Consider the following 18243-nt stretch of genomic DNA (forward strand, 5'->3'; position numbering starts at 1 on the left):
TTAAGATCCTTTTTTCCGGGAAGTGGACCAGAGACGGACAAGGACTGGGATTAGGACTAGGACTGGGACTGAGACTCGGAGTGGGACTGGGACTGGAACAAAATACATACCACTCTCTGGGACTGGTAATAAGGGATGAAGAAGAATTAAAAGAACTTGAGAGAAGAGAGAAGGAGACTGAGGAAGAGATAGAATGAGACGAAGATAGAGATAGATGAAGTGAAAAAGGCGGAGGGAGGAGTGAATAAAAGGATTAGGAAAAAGTGTAGAAGGGGGGCAAAGTTAGACGGAAAAAGCTTATTAAAATGTATGCAGATATACCAAATTGATTGTACACAAGTGTAATATTCCAATACCACAGTATTTTCACGAAAATAAAATAAAATATATATGATTTATTTTTGATTAATTACGCTTCATTACTGCTATCAACCAGGTGTTTACTTCTCACAATAAACAGCTGTTGGTTCTGGTGGTACCACCTTGGAGAATTTTTTCAACTCCACCTCAGCTCGATATGCAATGTAGGATATCAACTGGAGAAATTTGTTGAATATACATTTGAGAACTGCACTAGACCGACATTATTAACCGATATCGCACCATCCATTTTTCGATAGGATCTGGGCTCAGGAAGAAAAGGTCCACTACGCATACCCAAAAAAATAATTTTCGAGCCTGCGAAATTTCATCGATTTTTTCGATTCTTTATGAATTTTTTTTTGCATTTTCAAGGCTCCAAATCATTTTTTATGTAGTTTTTTCGTGTCAATTGGCAAATGCAAAATTGGTAAATGCAGTTTTTTGAAAAAAAAAAAATTCTTTTATGGAGATTTAGAAGAATTTTGGTCGAAAAATCGACTTCTTTTTGCAGGCTCGAAAGTTTTTGTTTTTTTGGGTATGCGTAGTGGAACTTTTTTCCTGAGCCCAAATCCTAACAAAATATCGATGGCGGGATATCGCTTAACCTTCGTCCATACAAATCGACCCAACCCACTGTACATGTCTCAAAATCTCTCGAAATTAAGATAATAATTGGAAAATATTAATGACGTTGCAGATCAACTCAAATTTTAAAAATGAAATAAGTATCTATAGAGTGCTTTTGACAATACTTTGCTGTATTTTTTATATTTGTGATCTGCCCAGCTCACAAATTAGTGACCGGCTTTTTGAGACTGTCAACGGGAGATAGCTTACAGAAAGCAAATTGTTTCAAAACTGATTTTCATCCTAAAACGTCTCTAATAGTAACCAGAGACGGTTTATTGCATTCATCCGTAAGTTTAAAGGGCCCGTTGATGGTACTTAGCATAGATTTGATTTGACTTGGCGTAAACTGGGCAATTTAGGCACGATTATACTCCACTTGGCGCATACAATCTGGCATCATTATTGGCTTTGAAATTAATTTTTAAATAAATGCCAATTTGCATGACAAAATATCAAAATGAAATGGAAACAAACAAATGGCATCTCAAAATGTAAACGTCACTTAGCACTTACATAGAAAATCAAAATTCAACAGACTTCTAAGTCAAGTTAAGTGTTGCTAAGTTTTGAGTTATCAGTAACATGCAATGTTCCTTAACAGAACTGTAAGTGACACCTCTCAAATCTATGCTAAGTATGAGTAATGAGCCCTTCACTTTCTTTTAAGTAAACAGCGGTCTTATACTGTTTTCACACAGACGGCTTATTGAATAATAAAGGCAGTTTTCTACATTAAGACGCTTATTGAGCTCAATCTTCCCTACAAAATTCGAATCTATAATTATTTCATTAGTAGCTAATCGAATGCTTAATGGAGTCAAAAGCACAATGCAACTCTGTTGGCAGCGTTCCGCTTCTTAGTTTTTGGTGCTTAACATTGTTATTTGTCAAAGTAAATGCCAATTTGCATGACAAAATATCAAAATGAAATGGAAACAGACAAATGGCATCTCAAAATGTAAACGTCACTTAGCACTTACATAGAAAATCAAAATTCAACAGACTTCTAAGTCAAGTTAAGTGTTGCTAAGTTTTGAGTTATCAGTAACATGCAATGTTCCTTAACAGAACTGTAAGTGACACCTCTCAAATCTATGCTAAGTATGAGTAATGAGCCCTTCACTTTCTTTTAAGTAAACAGCGGTCTTATACTGTTTTCACACAGACGGCTTATTGAATAATAAAGGCAGTTTTCTACATTAAGACGCTTATTGAGCTCAATCTTCCCTACAAAATTCGAATCTATAATTATTTCATTAGTAGCTAATCGAATGCTTAATGGAGTCAAAAGCACAATGCAACTCTGTTGGCAGCGTTCCGCTTCTTAGTTTTCAGTGCTTAACATTGTTATTTGTCAAAGTAAATGTCATTGTCTGCATGGCGGAACGACACAAGGTGGCCGCATCGAACAGCTGATTATAACCTTTTTTCTTTGATTTGATACATCAACTACCGGCGCAGTACGATTTTGACATTTGTCCATCGAATTTACAAGTACATGGAATTTTTTTTATGTTTGTAGGTATGTCACCATGCTGCCACCTTGTATCGTTCCGCCATGATTGTCTGTCATATAGCATTGTCATTCTATTCGCTTGACATTTCATCCTTCATAATAATCGAGCAGTTACTTCTGTGTGAAAGCAAACAATTTATGATTTCATTAGAAGGTGAAATGAGATCATTAAGTTTCTGTGTGAAAACAGTATTACCCCTTATTAAGCTTAGGCTATGTGGGTATAAGTTGTTGTTGTTGTAGCAGTGCTGTTTCGTGTATATGGTTTTGTCCGGTTTCACACACCGGTGGCAGTAGGGTAAAAAGAATGTCCCTGTTGCGTTTAAGAAAACCGTTGGAGAATGATTTGATCGTCAGTTATCGCGCGAGATTACTAAAGCACTTTGTTGGGAGACGGTCAAAGTCGTTAAGGCGTTCAAGCGCCAATTTTTAAAAAATTATGATAAAGTATTTCAAAAATTGATAAAAGATTGGATAATTTTTCAGATGATGGAGAACTTGATGCTAAAATTTCATGAAATACAACTAACAGTTCTACAAATTCTCAAGGTATTTGACTTAATTGAATCAACAAAACAAATATTTGTATCCATTACATGGTATATAATATATTTTTAGCTTCATCGGACGAAGAAGCATATGTTCGTTTTAGTTTTAGTTTTAGTTTTGATTTTTCACTTAATCTTGACATTTTTAATTTGGTTAACAATCAAAAATTTTTTGTTTGCCAATAATACAGCTGATAACAATTAAGTTTATAAAGAATATTACTAGGTGCGTTCATATAACAGCGTGTGTAAATGGATATAATTTTACACCTTATAATTTTATATGCTTTCATGAGTCCCCTATTGTTCAATATTAATACAATTTTGGATTTTAAAATGAGAATAGTTTTTAACCGACTCATTTCTAACTCTCAAACTTTCTTTAGTCGGCAGTTAAAGGTTTTTGTGAAGCTTTTATCTGTATTTCGTCTTAAAATAGCACCCATATCAAATCTGTGAAAAACGTAGTTTCGAAAAATGTGCTGTGAGTTAAGGTGACAATGTGGATATCAATCAAAAGGTATTGAAGAAGGTATCCATATGGGAGGGTTATTATTTCAAAAACCCACTTAGGTTTGGGGATAGTGGCCTAAATGTTTACCATATAATTTGTTTATACAATATAGGCATTTGATACTTATTGTATTGGCGGGGACATAAATAAAGGGTGCTATTACTTTCAATAAATCATTTTGCTTGAGCAGGGAATTTAGGATGGAACAAATAATTACAAAAAAAGAGTAGATTTATTAACGAAATTTTCCAAGTGTTACTAGAAATAGCTTATTACCTGCATCTACGCACTTCTACAAAATCTTTTATATAAAAGAAGGCGATTTAACCGATTCAGTCCATTTTTACTGAAAATATTTCCTATTAAAAGGCATACATGTGCACCAAATTTTTTTTCGAGTTATGGCTCCAGAAACGTTGCGAAATCTATTGTAAGAAAGGGGCAGTGCCACGCCAATTTTTCAAGATTTGAATTTTTTTCCATTTCTTGTTATAATGGCACAAAATACGATTGGTATAAAACTATTTTTCGCTAAGATTTAACTTATTATTTTTGCCTACGACCCTTTTTAAAGTAATTTATATAAAAGTGGGAGTGGTCCTCCAACCAATCTGATCCATTTTTACTACAAATATTTCCTGCTATAAGGAAAATATGTCTACCCAATTTTGTTACGATATGTAAATGTTTCTTCGAGTTATGGCTCCCGAAACATTGAAAATTGCTTGACAAAAAGGGGCGGTGCCATACCCATTTTCAAAAATTTTACTGTGTTCCAATTTAACGTTATAATTCAATTTAGAAAGTAAAATTTTGTTGATACAAAGCTCTTTTTTGCTAAGATATAGCTTATTATTTTCGTCTACGACCCTTTTAAAAATGTTTTATATAAAAGTGGGCGTGGTCTTTAACCGAACTCGTCCATTTTCCCTAGAAATATTTTAACCGAACTCGTCCATTTTTCCTAGAAATATTTCCTGCTATAGGAAAAATTTTTGTACCCAATTTTATTATGATCCCTTAATTCGAATTATGGCTCCCATAGAAAATAGCTTAGTCATAAAAGGCGCGGTGCCACGCCCATTTTTTAAAATTTGAAGATGTGCAGTTCTACATACAAATTAGTGCTACACTTCCAGTCACAGTAGCTTCAACGGTCATTTTCAACTTAACGCAGATTGAAGACGTATTTGCGTAACAAGACTGGAGAGGAACGACTCAATGGGCTGGCATTACTTAATATTCATCGCGATATTCCCGTGACTAGTGACCAAGTACTAAATATTTTTGCGAAAAAAAGGCGACTAGGCATTACTTTGTGAATGCTCCAGTCTTGCTTTTTTGGTGCTTTTTACATATATACCTCTCTTGTGCCTTATTTTTTTGTTGAGTTAGCTGTACTTTCATAACTATGTAGAAGTTTGATTTGAAATAAATATGAAAAGTTACATTAGACCTTATACCTTTATATTTAACGTGAACTGATACTTGTGGGCAGGAATGCAATATGGAATTTTAAAACGAACTGAGGGTATAATTTGAAATATTTTGATTTTAAGTCTCATTACATGACGTTTTTATATATAAGTATTTTTTCATAAAGTCTTAAACAAAAAAGTTATAGCAAATAAAAAATATTGTATGTATGGGAAAAGTCACATTTTTACCGTTAACTAATTTTCTTCACATTTCCTCAAAACTTGATTAATTTATTTATATAGTTAGGGTTATATACTATGCAATGTACTCGGTTTCATGGTTCGAAAAGGCTCGCGTTTTTAATTTTTTTTATTTTAGTATTGCCAATCACTTTTTAATTTTGGGTACAATTTAAAATCATAAATATTTTATTTTTGTTGTTTTTTTTTTTATGTTAGTATTGCGAAGCACTTATTAATTCTGGGTAATATTTAAAAGCAAAAATATTTATAATTCATATTATACATTTAATTTTTGTATATTGAATTTACATTTAACAATCCAAAAAAGGTTCAAATCAAAAAATTAGCTATTCCAGCTTGTTCGTAAATTTTTTTGTTTGTTTATATGATGCTTACTATTCCAGCTTGTTCGTTAGTACCAAAAGAGTAATTAAAAGCAAAAATTATTCTATCGGTCAATAGTCCATGAAATCTCCAAATATACATATAGGTATATTGTGGCATTGCCAGAATAAGCCTTGCATACAAAGTATTTGTATTTATGTATATACCAGAATGAGTTTCACTTTCTATGCATAACCAAACATTGGCCACACACAGGCAAGCCATAGCGGCATAGATAAGTTATGTTGAACTCAGCGGGGAGTCGTATCTGTTTACAGTTGTTAACCCTTACTAAATTCGCCACATTGACCAGCCCACGTATCGATCAGCATGACTAATCTACAGCGTCGGTGTGTCAATGTGCACTGCCAAAACATTTATACATACATATATCCAATTGCATCGTAGTTATAAGTAGGTCAATGAAGTAAATTGCCGACTTTACATATCCATATTAGTAATGTAAATACTTTTAGTTTAATTGTATTAGTATAATCGTGTATGTGTAAGTTAAGAAATTTCTGTATAAAAAGAAAGGCATTCATTTAATAAAAAAGAAGAATTTTCTATCGCTGAACTTGAGAGGACCTTCTTCCATTTTTGTTAGAATATTATATGGCGATTCTGCCAGTTCAGATCGTACATCAGCACAACTGCTAAAATGGTCCTGCCAGCTTAAAAGTTAGTAAAATATTTAAATAATCCTAAAAAGGGTTATTAACAATAAAAATCCTAAAAGGATTATTAACAAGATCAAGGGTTATTAACAACAAAAGACAAAAACAAAACTTTGTCGCCAAGGCAGTAGTTGATCGTTCATTACAAAAGGCGATAGTTGGTCGTTTATCACACACACAAGGCAATAGTTCATCGTTCGTTACAAAAGGCAGTAGTTGGTCGTTTGTTAAATACACAATGCAATGTTAATCCGGGATAATGACCGACAACAGGCGTAATCAGAGTGGAATAGTGTGACAAACATCCTGACTGGCAGCTGTGGACAATCAACTCTTTCAACAAACGCATAAGGAAATGGAATACCGGCGGTAAACACAACAATTGAGAAAGACTGGCAGCAAACTAGACATAATCCTTATAGTATATTTTATATTTTTAGAATAAATTGAGCGGCCTCATGCACGCTAAACCATTAGCAAAAACTTTTGTTTCTGCTTAGGATTTTTTTTTTTTAATTAGGACTAGGACTAACTTAAGACTAAATGTTAAAATTTAAAATGTATTGGAAAAAAGAAATAATTAAAAATTAAAATACAAAATGTCAGAAATTTTTTTACATTAGAATCAACATTTTGAAAAAGTATAATATAAAATATTCCTAAAATTCAAAATTTTGTCGTAAAGAAAATTAGAAGAAAATAGTATAAGACCATTTTTATATAATTAGAAATTTTTGTGTATTGAGTAAATTGGAATGTCTAGGAAATATTGGAAATACCCCATTGAGTGGGATGGCAAAGTAATTTTAGACTCAGGAAAAGTAGATTACGAAAAAGAGTTAGAATGGTTAAAGCCTTTTTGGAAAAAGATAGGAATGAACAGGGAACCCACAATAGAGGAGGTGAAAAATCCTACAACTAGAGCAGAAAAATAGCTAGGATGATCAGGATGGCTTTCCCCGATAGGGATCAATAATTTAAATTATAATAGCCCTAAGAAAATGTTATTTGTGAATAAATAAAAATGAAATAAAATCGCATAGGAATAAATTTTTAAATATTTTGTAAAAAAAAATAAACTTACTAAGCTAGTAAATTATAAAATTTTTGAAATGTTAAAATTGTTTAACCTAAATAAAAATATTTTTAAGAAATTAAAAAATTTTAGAATAACAATTTTTATAATACGAAAGTTATAAATAAAATGGAGTATTTAGGATAAAGAAAAAAAAATCAAAAAAATTTTATTGGAATTTACCCCTTATTCACTGAAACAGGAAAATAATCACAGAAGGTTCAAAATGTCTATGTGGATAAAAATAGCCCATGGCATTATGATAAATATAGCTGGCTATAAAGTAGGTAAAGGAAACTCTGAAACATCAGAGAACAGGATAATCAAGTATGAACCACCAATAGAATCAGATACGAAAAACGTCCCAAACGTCCCAGATGTTTGGTTAGCAGTAATAATTTTTGCATTTATGCTATTGATCATCACAATAGCTATGATGCTCAAAAACTACATGAAGCATAAGTACAGACAACTAAACGCCCAAGGTTGTATCTAAGAAATTTGACCTTTAGCACTCTATTATAAAATAAACTCTATTATTTAAAGCTTTTTATTTTTAAAACTCAATTTGATGTTGAGGAAGAGCAACAAACTTTTGAAAATAAACTTGTCTAACACTGTAAACACTGTCTAAGCTCAATAGAAAAGCAAAAATTTGCATAATTCCTTTAAATGCTCCTGACAAAAATAGTCATGAAGCAATAGGAAATTCTAGATTTGATTACAGACAACAGCCAAGTGAAAGTAAATAAAAGCTTATAAAAAAAAAACAGTTTTTATTATTATAAGTAAATGTTGGGTTTCATAGGTAGTATGTATATTCGTACCCAATTAAAATTGAGAAACTAAAATATTTAGTTTTCTGTATCATAGTCGAGGTTTTGCGGTAGGAGTAATAGAGATTTCTCTTCTTCGGATATTTCCTCATGCTTACTAGGTGATTTCGATCTCCTCGATGAAATAAATGGGTCAGAAGTAACTAACAAATTATTTAAAATGTCCTCATTTGTGGCTTTGCAGCTAATTGTTCTTGCATGGTCTCGACGATATGCTCTAAAATCTTTATTTCTGGATTCAGCGGATTCTTCGGACAACTTTCGAATAGGAATGGGACCAAAATGCTCTATTATTGAAGTCGTAGATATTAAGTTAATAAGGTAACCTTAAGCTAATGACTAATAATTCATTTGATTCTCTGAATTTGAACAAAAATCTATTACTTTATTTGTTAAAAATATCGTTTATAGCAAAAAAATATATGCCGCAGGATTAGGATCTTTTATTGCAATTTGAGTTAGTTTGACGCGCACTGTTTATTTTTGCTTCCACTTTCAAAAACTTAATGCACAAAAACTTCTACAATAATCTCAACTTTTGTTTCATGGCCTACTATCAACTCTTTGTAACCTTTTTTATGGCAAGTAAATCTAAGCGTCACTTTGATTTCATGGCCAACCATTAACTCTGTATAACCTCTAAGATTCGTCGAGTTTTCGCGAATTTTGCACACATTTTTAAAATAAAATTGAATGTTCTGGGTTAGACCTTGATACATATTTTTATTGATAAATAGTAAAAATTATTTTAGTGAAGCCTAAATTGCTGGAAATTGGAAAAAATACCTAGATGTACACATATGCTCGTTAGGGTATGTCGATATGAAACCCGGTTACTAAAAGTGTCATAACTTTTTTAAATTAGGTTTTACGAAAAAAGGTTTTATAACAATAAATCATGGAAAAAGATCACAGAATACGAAAATGTACATTTAAAGTCCTAAGTCCCAACTTTTCAATTTCGGTCCACTGTGCGGCGGCCGCCTATATAATTTATTTTTGATTAATTACGCTTCATTACTGATATCAAGCGGGTGTTTACTTCTCACAATAAACAGCTGTTGGTTTTGGTGGTACCACCTTGGAGATTTTTTTCAACTCGATATGCAATGTAGGATATCAACTGGAGAAGCTCACAAATATGTGACCGGTTTTTTGAGAACGTCAACGGGAGACAGCTTACAGAAAGCACATAGTCTCAAAAGTGATTTTCACCCTAAAACGTTGCTAATAGTAACCAGAGACGGCTTACTTAATTCAGCTGTAAGCAAGGCGAATTCATTAGAGGTGGTGTTATCCCAACAGCTGATTGCTTCTTCTTGATAATTTTCCATACAAAGCCTTGTACCACAATATGTCAGTTAATCGAAATCAATGAACAATTGACTCGACATTCTTCTGCACGGCGAATTGGTTGAATTCGCTTTGCCACCACCTGGTATGGATTCGCCTTGGCTGTAAGTTTAACTTTCTTTTAAGTAAATAACGGTCTTACCCCTTACTAAACTTATGCTATTTGTGTATATGTTGTTGTAGCAGTGCTGTTTCGTATATATGGTTTTTTTCGGTTTCACGAACCGGTGGCAGTAGAGTAAAAAGAATGCCCCGGTTGCGTTTAAGAAAACCGTTGGAGAATGATTTGATCGTCAGTTATCGCATAGAGAAGAGATTACTAAGCACTTTGTTTGGAGACGGCCAAAGTCGTTAAGGCGTTAAAGCGCCAATTTTTAAAAAATAATGATAAAATATTTCAAAATTGTTTGATAAAAGATTGGATAATTTTTCAGATGATGGAGAAATTGATGCTAAAATATCATCAAATACAACTAACAGTTCTACAAATTCTCAAGGTATTTGATTTAATTGAATCAACAAAACAAATATTTGTATCCATTACATTATATATAATATATTTTTAGCTTCATCGGACAAAGAAGCATATACGCCCCCCGAGTGAAGAAAAAACTTAAAAACGTGCAAAAAGGAGCTACCGAAGTAAAGATGGCAAATAAAAAAAGCTTTAAACAAGTTTATGTCACTGCAGATTTAAATGTAGCAACAAGATGACACCTCAACGACAAAAAGAGTTATTCCAGACATATCACAATTCAAACCTTTCAGAACAATTTTTGATGATATCATCAACGGCTAAGAAACACACATTCAAAAAGAGGAATATTAAATATACACCAGGGTGTAAACACAGAAAAACTGAGTATGAGTATCATTTAACTGATAACTTTGGTCTTTCTCATGAAGTATGCCCCAATTTTCTCTTAAAAGTTTTTCAAATCAATACTGGTACTTTTTATAGATGGATAAAGGTTGAGGACCCTTTTGACTACTGTAAACCAGGGTACGCCCCTAGATTGAAGCCAAGCGATGAAAAAGTAAATTTTGTCAGAAATTTTATAAACTCACTCCCCGCTTATGAGTCACGTTTTGGGCGGCCTTTCACCAAAAACAAATACCTTAAGGAGGGATTGAATTTAAAGAAAGTTTACGACGAATATTCATGTAGATGGAAAATAGAAACATCTTCCAGACAACCAGAAGAACAAAAACCTGTTTGCAGACCTTTTTTCTGGAATATTAAAAAATGAATTTAATTTGAGATTTAAAGACTCTTGTTCAGGTAAATGTATGACTTGCAATAGGTTTAATCTAATCTTAAAAAACAATTTAACTGAAAATGAAAGAAACAGTATTGAAGAAGGTCGAAAGCTGCACAATAAACTTGCACAGCAAATTCAGAAAGAATTTTCGGAAGATATCGAGAAAGCAAAACTTGAAGATAATACGGTGGTTTTAGTTTTTGATTTACAGAAAGCGTTAGAAACTCCGTATTTTTCAAGCAATATTGCATTTGACAAGCGCCAGCTTTCGACTTACAACCTTTGCATATTCAATGAAGCTGATGGGCATGGTAAAGCTTATATGTACGTTTGGTCCGAGAACATAGCGTCTCGTGGCGCCGAAGAAATCGCATCATGCATTATAAAACATTTCCGAATGCATTTGTCGAGAGATGTGAAACATATTATATTATATTCCAATTCGTGTGGCGGTTTGAATCGAAGCCTAAAAATAACGCTTTTAATAAAAAAATTTTTGGCGAATAGTGACATTGATTTAATTGAGCAGAAATTTTTCATATTGGACATAATTACAATATGTGTGACAAACAATTCAAAATAATAGAGCGAATATCTGAAATGTACCAGTGTATTGAAACGCCTGATAAGTGGATTGATATTATAAGAAATGCAAAACAGACACATCCGCAATTTATCGTAACAAAAATGGAAATATACGATTTTATATCTGCCGAAGAACTTAACAAATTGATAATAAACGTCAAAAAAGACCTAAATAATGACAAAATCAGAAAAGTTCAAAACCACCGTGCGCATCCGATGACTATTTTTGTTTTCGCCGATTTTAAAGTAATGAAACAAATTGAGATAAATAGGAATAATGTTTCCGATGATGCACTCATGTTGGCTTCGACTCCATTACTGTTTCCCTTAGGAAGGCCAATTACTGATGCAAAATTCAGTGATTTAATGACATTGATGGAATTTATTGGTCCCGAACATCGTCAGTTCTATGAAAACCTGAAAAAGGATGCAAATGCCAAAGATTATGAATTGGCAAGCGAAGGGAGTGATGACTAATAAACACGTTGGAAATACCTTGAATTATCGAAACTATGCAAGTTCACATTACGGTTTTCAGAAGATTGTATCCATTCCAAATGCCAATCGCAACTTAGCTAATTTATTTGGTATTATCAATACGTAAAACACTTTAGAAGGAAATAACCTCATAAATATTATGTGGGTTCCAAGCCACGTATCAATATCTGGAAATGAAGTCGCAGACCAAAGAGTAAAATTAGCAGGTAAAGAGCCACTAATGATACAAAACATAATCTCAAAATTAGGCATCGTCAGGCTGGTAGAGGTCGAGTTGCAAAATACAAAATCGAAAAACTGGAGAAACTTCACACATCACTACGCAAACATAAAACACCAACGGAAGACCGGATACTTTCCCTGTCGAAGTCAGCTGTAACAAATTGAAAGCACTTATCCGACCACGCATAGGCCACACGATTATTACACATGAGCAAATTTTCAAAGGTATGTGCGTAACACAGTGCCCCTTTCTGTAACACGGAAACAAACTCTGTGATCCATCTTCTCGACAGATGTCAACATTTCGTTGCAACCAGATCAAACCTATTTAATAAAGCCCAACCAGATTGTTAAAAACTCCAGATGTTGAATCCATAGATTAAGGGGTCTTAAGAAATGAATATAGTGTTAATTACCTATAAGCAAAGAGGATAAATACAATAAGAGGCGTCGCTCGTTATTTTTTTGGCATTTACTCGATGTATACTGAGAGGTAGTCGCTACTTTTTTTTTGGCCTAGATGTTTATAAATGTCTTCTATACATTTTCCTGGGGTATTTGTGTTTATTTTTCGACTGTATTTAATTAATTTATTTAATTCTCTTTCCAAAAATCACAGTTGCACAAAGGGCCTACACGGCATGGATAAATGCGTGACAATTAAAAATGTCCCTCTCAGAAAACATTCGGCATCAATTTTTTCAATTTCCAGCGAGATACTCGCCACAAAATAACGAGTGACGGCTCTTATTGTATTTATCCTCTTTGCTATAAGTTAAAGTGAATCTAAGTAATTCCTATCGAATGTATGCAACAAAAACGAAAAGAAAAGCGAGCCGAAGGTGTTCTTACTAGTGCTCCTTATCTTTGGTAAAGAAGGTATTGGCGCTTCTTTTCCCCTGGTAAATGAATAAATAAAATAATAATAATATAATAATTAGCAGCCCTCAATTACTATATTATTAGGATCAGAGTGAGCATCAGCAAAATTCTTTTGTGCAGTATTCGACATTAAAATGAAAGCTACCACGGATAGATCCAGGGGGGATCGGGTGTACTATTCTGCGTCATAAGGTCGACCCAACTTCCAAGTTTCATCGCTTTATCCGTCTTTGGTAATGAATTATCGCAGTTTTTCGGTTGTGATTCAACTTTTTTCCATTTTAATATTGTATAATATAATTTCATTAGGGGGACTCATGTAACCTTATAAATGCCTTATAAAGTGTGTAAAGGTATAAATTTATCTAGTGCGTAAACGAGCTGTCAAATTTTGTATGAAAAATCATTTACACAATTTGTATAAATTTACGCGCACATTTCATTGTGTAAACGCGGTAAACTCAAAGGAATGCAACCTTGCAGACATTACAGCAGGCATTTTCATCAGAAATCTCCAACATCAGAAAGTCATTTACACGTTTATCTTAGTAAAGACGTTTTAGTTTTGATTTTTCACTTAATCTTGGCATTTTTAATTTGTATAACAATCAAACAATTTTTGTTTGCCAATAATACAGCTGATAAACAATTATCAAATGGATATAATTTTACACCTTATAACTTGATATGCTTTCATGAGTCCACCTATTGTTCAATATCAATAAAATTTTGGATTTTTAAATGAGAATAGTTTTTAACCGACTCATTTCTAACTCTCAAACTTTCTTTAGTCGGCAGTTAAAGCTTTTTTATCTATCTCTTTATCTTTTATCTATATTTCGTCTTAAAATAGTAGCCATATCAAATCTGTGAAAAACGTAGTTTCGAAAAATGTGCTGTGAGTTAAGGTGACAATGTGGATATCAATCAAAAGGTATTGAAGAAGGTATCCATATGGGAGGGTTATTATTTAAAAAACCCACTTAGGTTTGGGGATAGTGGCCTAAATGTTTACCATATAATTTGTTTATACAATATAGGCATTTGATACTTATTGTATTGGCGGGGACATAAATAAAGGGTGCTATTACTTTCAATAAATCATTTTGCTTGAGCAGGGGATTTAGAATGGAACCAATAATTACAAAAAAAAAAGGGTAGGTTAATTAACGAAATTTTCCAACTGTTACTAGAAATAGCTTATTACCTGCATCTACGCACTTTTACAAAATCTTGTATATAAAAGAAAGCGATTTAGCCGATTCAGTCCATTTTTACTGAAAATATTTCCTGTTAAAAGGCATACATGTGCACCAAATTTTTCGTCGAGTTATGGCTCCAGAAACGTTGGGAAATCTATTGTAAGAAAGGGACGGTGCCACGCCCATTTTTCAAGATTTGAATTTAATCCCATTTCTTGTTATAATCACACATAATACGATTGGTACAAAACTATTTTTCGCTAATCTTTAACTTATTATTTTTGCCTACGACCCTTTTTAAAGTAATTTATATAAAAGTGGGAGTGGTCCCCCAACCAATCTTATCCATTTTTACAGAAATATTTCCTGCTATGAGGAAAATATGTGTACCAAATTTTTTTACGACACGTAAATCTTTCTTCGAGTTATGGCTTCCGAAACATTGAAAATTGCTTAGACAAAAAAGGGGCGGTGTCACACCCATTTTCAAAAATTTTAGTGTTTTCGAATTTAATGTTATAATTCAATTTAGAAAGTAAAATTTTATTGATACAAAGCTCTTTTTCGCTAAGATATAGCTTATTATTTTCCCCTACGACCCTTTTAAAAATCTTTTATATAAAAGTGGGCGTGGTCTTTAATCGATCTCGTCCATTTTTTCTAGAAACATTTCCTGCTATAGGGAAAATTTGTGTACCCAATTTTATTACGACAAACAAATTTACCAGCTCCTTCAAATTAGTGCTACACTTCCAGTCACAGTAGCTTCAAGTGAACGGTCGTTTTCAACTTTACGCAGATTGAAGGCGTATATGCGTAACAAGACTGGAGAAGAACGACTCAATGGGCTGGCGTTACTTTCATCGCGATATTCCCGTGACTAGTGACCAAGTACTAGATATTGTTGCGAAAAAAAAAATGTGACTAGACATTACTTTGTGAATGCTCCAGTCTTGCTTTTTTGGTGCTTTTTTAAAATAACATATTCTTGTTATTAAAAAATATAAAATCAACCGCAAAATCAGTATTATTTACATATATACATCTCTTGTACCTTATTATTTTGTTGAGTTAGCTGTACTTTCATAACTATGTTGAAGTTTGATTTGAAATAAATATGAAAACTTACCTTAAACCTTATACCTTTATATTTACCGTGAACTGATACTTGTGGGAAGGAATGCAATATGGAATTTTAAAATGGACTGAGGGTATAGGTTAGGTTAGGTTGAACTGGCCGGTCCATGAGGACTTCACATAGACTGATTGAATCCGTAGTGTTACCAGAAGTTTGTTTTAACGACTAAACTGAAAAACCCTATCAAAAACCAGGACCTATGTTATAAAATAACTCCGTCCTCTTGGCAAATACTAGAAGCTTCCTAGGACTTAAACCACTTGCTGCTTCTAGATCTGACAGCTGAATCACTCCTACACTGAGGGAAAAAACAGTGTAACATCAAGAAAAACGGTCTTAATTTAAGCCCAATCGTTGTTAATAGTCTGTTAAGCTTGAAAATTCTTAATATAATAGTGAAAATCTTATTTTTAGACCACTTAAATTTAAGATTATTTCGGTATGTTTCTAAGGACCAAATTCTTAAAAAGGGATTCGTCCTTGTTATAAGATTCAGGGCCGCTGAGAGAAAATCCGGGCCCGGGGGAAAAAAAATACAGGCCCCTAAACTAAAGTGAACAAATTCTCAAAATCAAAATTACCGTGTTTTACATATTTATATGCTCTGTCGCTGTTGGTGCTTCAATACAGAGCATGCCAAGTCATGTAAGACGTTCTTGAGTTGATCACGATCAATGGAAGTTCTTTATCCTTCCAAGAACACTGAAGGAGTGTTCAGCACTAGCTACCGTAACAGGTATCGTGCAAAAAATACGTAGAGCAAAATAAATGTTAGGAAAAATTGTAGCTAGATTTAGAGCACAGATAGCATTCAACAATTCAAATGGTGACAGATTTTCGTTAAAATTTGCTGAGTAAATGTGCTTCAAGTAGATCATTTCATCTCCTCTAAACTCTCGGAAACGTCTGAATTGTATTTGCTGACAAATTGGACGGCATTTTCTCGTATTGAAACCTCATCCATGTATCCTAATTGCCACAAAAAAGAAAAAGTGTTCTTCAAATTTTTCGTGACAGCAAATCGTTCGGTAATACCTGCAATAACCGAATCAACTATCACCAAAAAGGTGTTGATTTTGGAATCAGTCTCGTGATCGTCGTTGATTGTCTCGTTCTCTTCACATTCATAAAAATGTATTTTACTATTCCTTTTTCGAACGTCAGGAAACTTTGGTGAGATTCCCAATCCAGTGGCGTCTGTTTTGCATTCGCATAAAATGTTTCCCATTGATTTCTGATCAGATTTAAATCAGAGATCAAATTTTCTAAGTTTATAACTTCGATATCGATCGACTTGCAGAATAATGTTCCTTTCATTAATAACTGTCAAAATCTTGAGCCAAATGGAGGAAAACAAAATACATTCAAACTTGCTGATGTATTGAATAACGCCATTAACAGCACCATATGTTTCCGCTGTCAAATTTAGCCCAAGTAACTCGTTTAGTGCCTGTTTCAATCCTTGGCTACGATTTGCAAAAGGCTGAGCTGCCTCAATTTATAATTTATTTATTTTCTGTAAGCAAAAAGCTTGGATAGCATTTTGAGATTCCCGGGCCCCTCCAAAGCCCGGGCCCGGGGTAAATGACCCCCTCATCCGCCTCTCGTCGGGCCTGATAAGATTGATGGATTCTTCCTTCTTGAACGTGTATTCTTGATATTAATCTGCAACGTTCTAAATTTGATACTAATCTGCTTTGTTCTTACATTTCACTTTCGAAATTCGAAATATAGCTTACCCTGTAGGAATGGAATGAAAACAATGCCATATGGTAAACTTCACTTTCATTTTATTCAAGTATTTATAAAAAATCACATACAATGTTTATTCTATATAGTTCAGTCTTACAAAGGTTTTACCATTACATATTTACATAGTATAATTGCATCGGAGGGCTTTATAAACTTAGATATATTTATTATTTGTAAAGTTTCAATACTAGAGCCTAATTCATAGGACTGAAAATGATTGCTGAAATTTCTTATAACTATTTACATATTGCATGTATATTTTCATTTTGAAACAAAATGTCCTTTATTTTATAAAGTTCAATAATATTTGATATACTTATTTCTAAGTAATTTCCACTTTTATAAAATGTTCCTTTAAAATAAACTTCCTTAAAAATTTCACAATTATCAAAACTAAATCCGTTTTCTTGAAATATTATAGAATATGAACCTTTTTGGTGACTTTGTATCATAAGTGGTGTTAGTTTCGAAAACATATTGTTGTATAAAAGTCCACGGATACTGACACATTTTGGGGTATTTCAGTGAAAATATTTGAAAAATTTTAAAACATAAGTCCAAGTTTTCTATGAATGAGTTAAGTTTATATAAAATGCCATCAAAATAAATATAATAACCCTTAGAATCAGTTTCAACTGAACCCTCAACTATAAGAAACGGCTGCAAAGTTAACCCAGCTGAATAATATTTGTTGATAATATCATTAACTTTAATTTGGTAGTCATTAATTGAAGTCAGCTGCAAAACAAAGTTTTCTTGGTCATCTTTTATTGTGACTTTCTTACTGCGCTTTCCGTCCTCGTTTTTAAATCGTGCAGGTGATGGTAAAATCGCATTAAGTAATATCGCACATATGTACATAGGTAATCCTGGACGTCTAATAGAATAAAAATATTTAAATTTTCATAACAAAAGTAGTTGTATTTAATAGTACCTTTATTCGTTGACGCCTTTACTTGCTGAAGTAACTGTTTACAAAATTCATTATGGATATTGGCTTCATAGAATAGCAGCACTCCTTTAAATATTTCCCATTTTGGATATAACATATCGTTAGCTTAATGTGAAAATGTGCTAAGTCAACTTTTACGAATTTTACAGGAGACGAAAAAAACTGAACAATTTTTTAAATACCCATCTTTTTT

At 33.0% G+C, this 18243-nt stretch overlaps 1 protein-coding gene and 1 long non-coding RNA gene across 7 annotated transcripts in view; both read left to right on the forward strand.

Moving 5' to 3' along the window:
• LOC137252280 (uncharacterized) overlaps positions 1-13771 on the forward strand; it is a 67010-nt gene extending 53239 nt beyond the window's left edge. Inside the window, exons 2-4 of one of the 2 annotated variants that reach the window (XR_010953494.1) lie at positions 9992-10054; positions 10124-10462; positions 10519-13771. This is a non-coding gene — a long non-coding RNA (uncharacterized lncRNA). Of the gene's footprint in view, positions 1-9991; positions 10055-10123 lie in introns of both variants that reach the window. The other variant, XR_010953495.1, reaches the window with a different exon arrangement.
• The window catches only part of LOC137252278 (uncharacterized), a 271447-nt gene that overhangs the window by 54506 nt on the left and 198698 nt on the right, over positions 1-18243 (forward strand). The gene's annotated exons all lie outside the window — the stretch shown is intronic.

Source organism: Eurosta solidaginis, chromosome 5 (assembly GCF_040869045.1).
Source record: "Eurosta solidaginis isolate ZX-2024a chromosome 5, ASM4086904v1, whole genome shotgun sequence".
Classification (NCBI taxonomy): Eukaryota; Metazoa; Arthropoda; class Insecta; order Diptera; family Tephritidae; genus Eurosta; species Eurosta solidaginis.